Consider the following 4,636-nt stretch of genomic DNA (forward strand, 5'->3'; position numbering starts at 1 on the left):
GTCCCTCTAATGTCCCTAGCATGTCCCTATAGTGATGTGTCCCTCTAATGTCCCTCTAGTACTGCTCTAGTGACGCATCCCTCTGATGTCCCTCTGGTTTCCCTCTAGTGTCCCTCTAATGTCCCTCTAATGATGTGTCCCTCTAATGTCCCTCTAGTGATGTTTTCCTCTAATGTCCCTCTGGTGTCCCTCTAATGTCCCTCTAGTGTCACTCTAATGTCCCTCTAGTGATGTGTCCCTCTAATGTCCCTCTGGTGTCCCTCTAGTGTCCCACTGGTGTCCCTCTATTGTCCCTCTAATGTCCATCTGGTGTCCCTCTAGTGTCCCTCTTGACTAGGCCTCTGACTCTGCCGTTATGCGGATGTAATGGGTCAGGTCCGGTTCTGCTGGCGCTTCCTTTCTACAGACTCGCTCAGTGGTCGACCTGCTGTCTGAAAGGCTAACTGCGCTAATGCTACAGCTCTCATTCGCTGAGCTCATTTTAGCGTTTTGCTAACCTTGATAACATTTGGTGCTCTAAAATGTTCAGGTGGATGAACTTTGACCTCTGACATTTTGTTCTTGACTGTCAAGAATTCTTATTTACATGCTTTTATTTTGAAGTCTGTCCTCTTGTTCTGTTGACTTCCTGTCGAGTTGAAAGTCCATCATTGGGACCCAAAGTGTGTCCAAACCTCCAGATCAGTTCTGAAAACCCAAACAGACAAACAGGAAGTCTAACTTCCTGACACATCCAGACCTGATTATCCCGAACAGAACCAGAACCAACCTGTCTGTCTGTTTACAGGTGAAACACAACGGACTGATCCAGGAGATGGAGCATCCGACGGCGGGACGCATCGCCGTGCCGGGTCAGCGCACACACACACACACACACACACACACACACACACACACACATACACACACACGCACACACACACATACATACACGCGCACACACACACACACACACACGCATGCATACACACACGCACACACCTGCACACACACGCACACACACATGCACACACACACACACACACTGCAGCCTGAGGTGCTTTGGTCATGTGACCTCCGGTTCTGTTGATGTTCTGTTGTTACACCAGCTTACTGGTTGTGGTTCCGGTTGTGGTTCTAATTGTGGTTCCGTTTCTGGTTCTTTTTCTGGTTCTTGTTGGACTGGGTTCTGATCCAGATTCCTCTCTCTGTCTAAATCATGGTGGGACATTTCTCCAGGAAGCGTTGTCCTGATGGTGTTGGGCTCTCAGAACCAGTCTCTCCACTCGGAACCCTGGGATAGCCCCCTGACCTGGCTCGGCCCGACCCGACCCGACCGCAGATACACAAACAAATATTTGTGAGTGGAACCACAGCAGGCAGCTGAGCCGGTCCGCTGGGACACCGGTTTGATGGATCTCTGCGAGTTTCCACTTAGGAAACCGTTTGTCCTCACGATTTACTGTCCGATCCGTCTCGGGACCAGAGCCGGTTCCGACCCGCCTCTGACCCCAGGCTCACCTTCATGCCTCAGCTTCCCCTCGTTTGTCCATCATTTCCTACAAACTTCAGGCTGTTTGGTAGTCGGACCTGGTTCTGATCCGGTTCTGACCCGGTCAGTCGTCGTCTGCTGTGTTTTGGCCGGTCGAGGATAAAATGTTTCCTCACAGTTCAGAAGCATCAACACAACCAGGAAGGTCCAAACATGGCAGAGACGTTCCTTTGTTCTGGTTCTGGTCAGTTTGGGTTTTCATTTAGCAGGAAGAACCGGACCTCTGAAATCTGAGCTTTATCATCTGGAGCTGTTGGCTGCTCAGGTTAATCTGAGATTACCAGTAATAATCTGCTGGTTCAGTGTCTGGTTTAGCTTTTATAAACTGGTTTATTTTCGTTTAGAGTTCGACATCAAGCACCAGGCCGGTCCATTAGCTTAGCTTACGCATATAACAAGTTAGCGTTAGCTAGCCCTTCTCAGGAGCCTCTGGCTCCTTCAGAATAAAAGTCTGGACCTTCATCGCTCTTCATCAACCTTCCTCCTCTTCCTCCATCTTGAATCAGAACCAGAAAAAAGACAGAAATGTGATGAAAACGATTACGTAACATCATTCATTAATTATTCACCCTGACACCCTAACACACACACACACACACACACACACATGCAGACTGTGTGATGTTCACGTTGAGGCTTAGTGAACAGGATAATAAGTTAGTTATGTGGTGAAAACAACACACACACTCGGCACGTGAAGCCCCCCCACACACACACCCCCGGCCTGCCGGTCTGTGAGATCTGGCCTCATTAGCGCTGATCTTTAAAAGCAGCTGATTGTCTGAGTGTCCAGAAATAAACAGCTTGTTCTCTGCTGCAGATTCTCATTTATTTCTGACTGGAAGCTTCATGTGTTCATTACTGAAGCAGTTCAGTTTGTAACGTTTCATTCAGACTGAGTGGAGAAAAGTTTAAAACATGATTCTGTCTCACGATTCGATTCAAAATCAATTTTAGAGTCAAAAGGATCAATTATTCCTGATGATTTCTGATTTAATCGACAGGTGATCTCCTCCAGTCTGACTGATGGAGTCAGGTCGTGGGTTTGATTCATTTTCTGTTTCTTAAATCAATTTTAGGACATTTCATATGGATTCTGAATCACAGTGAACGAGAATCCAGCCGAACCAAACAGTCCAACTAGCTGATTCTCTTTCAACAACCTTTATTACTTTATAAGGTTTCTTGTAAAATGTGCAGCAGTCTGGCTAGTATTTCATGTTAGCAGAAGAGATGAAAGTGCAGAACATTCAGCATTTACAGCAAACCTTCAGGATACGCCAGATTTTTATTCTGCTGCCTGTTTTAAGGCTGAAACATCTTTAAGAGTTTGCATTGATTAAAGGGAATGTGTGTGTGTGTGTGTGTTCAGGTCCAGCTGTCCGCTTCAGCAGCTTCCCCCTGAGTGGGCCGACGCCCCCTCCTCTGATTGGTCAGCACACGGTCCAGGTGCTGAGGGACACCTTGTCCTACAGTGATGATGTCATCAAGGAGCTGCTGGAGTCCAGGGCGGTGGCTCAGAATGAAGTGTCCTGATTGGCTGAAGAAAGAGAAGCTGTCAATCAGGGAACCAATCAGAGCCTTAGAATCAGAATGATGCAATAATGATGTCATAGACTGTGTAAAATGTAACCAACCCTCCTAAATCTTAGCTCCGCCCCCAACAACTGTTAAGATGTCAGTAAATTGGGGCGTGACCTGGTGTGTTAATGGGGGGAAGGAGCCAGGAGAGAAGAAGCGCTGCTAACGGATGAACTTTATCGCTACATTTATCGACGTTCCTGACGAATCCTGGTATTGGACTTTAATGGCACCAGCATTCTGCAGCTGCATGAAGAAGCAACCAGAGCAGCGCTAAGCCCCGCCCACTTGGTTGACAAAAGGGCGGGGCTTAGCTTGATGTGCCCCGCCAACATCAAGCTAAATCACACTAAGTCCCGCCCACGGCAAGCTGAGCCCCGCTAAGCCCCGCCTACAACACGTTGAGTCATACGAAGCCCCGCCCACAGCAAGCTTCCCATCCACTGCAGTCTTTCTGACCGCCATCAGTCTGCAGTCAGAACAGTGGATCTGCTCTGCTCTGCGTCCATGTGGCTGATAATCACACTTTCACCTGACTAACACCATCTATCAACCCTCGCCAGTCGCCATGGAAACGCTTTTGTTCCACCTCCTGATTCGCCACCAGGAGGCGTGTCTGAGTGGTTTTCTATCAGTGATGAAAAGCTGCAGTGTTTTAAACAAACAGCAGAATTAAACTGCTTAGACAGCGTTCTACCTGAGGGGGCAGCACTGAGACGGTTTAGGTAAAATAATGCAACAATGAACAAATTTACAGAAAAATGTCAGAATCCAAGAAAAACATAAACATAAAAGCCAAAATAACTTTTTGACAGGTTTATTTTATTGGTTAGTTACACTTTAATGAAGTGGATCTGCTCCTTTACACTCCTTTAAAATGCTTTAAAACATCGTGGAAGGAAAACCTCAGAAACTGACACTCCATGACTGTAAACCTGCTGCTGAATAAATTATTTTCATAAATCATGAAAATAAATCACTTAGTCTCCAGGGTGATTTCTGGGTCCTTCAGTGTCCGCTAGACTTTATTCTGGATATTTAAAATGTTTTCAGTGTTTATTAGAATTTACATTTATTAATCTGTGACAATTTGTTCTTACATTATTATTAGAAACCTCCATTAGATCACAACTAGGAAGTGGCTGCTGGAGGGCAATAGTCTTAACTTTGGCACTAATGTCACTCCGTAGAACAGGAGGCCTGCGCTGCAGGTAGACGATGTTCAGGCAGAAAGGTGACACCTGGTGGCATAAAGGAGGAACTGCATGAAACAGAATAACTGGTCTGGTTCCACATGTTGGAACATAAAACGGGTTTTAGTTCTAGTAAAGTATCCTGTAGGGAAAACATGGGACAGTATGGACAGTATGGGACAACATGGGACACTGGGGGACATTATGGGACAACATGGGACAGTATGGACAGTATGGGACAACATGGGACACTGGGGGACATTATGGGACAACATGGGACAGTATGGACAGTATGGGACAACATGGGACACTGGGGGACATTATGGGACAA

The 4,636-nt window shown here is 46.6% G+C and overlaps 1 long non-coding RNA gene across 1 annotated transcript; it reads left to right on the forward strand.

The window, feature by feature from the left end:
* The first annotated feature begins 488 nt into the window (after positions 1 to 488).
* Positions 489 to 4,088, forward strand: LOC106938830 (uncharacterized). Its single transcript, XR_001422701.1, has 2 exons — positions 489 to 851; positions 2,904 to 4,088. It is a non-coding gene; the product is annotated as an uncharacterized LOC106938830 (long non-coding RNA).
* The last annotated feature ends 548 nt before the right edge of the window (positions 4,089 to 4,636 follow it).

The sequence above is a fragment of the Poecilia latipinna genome, unplaced genomic scaffold (genome assembly GCF_001443285.1).
Source record: "Poecilia latipinna isolate Pla-1442-1.1 unplaced genomic scaffold, P_latipinna-1.0 Scaffold2704, whole genome shotgun sequence".
Taxonomy (NCBI): Eukaryota; Metazoa; Chordata; class Actinopteri; order Cyprinodontiformes; family Poeciliidae; genus Poecilia; species Poecilia latipinna.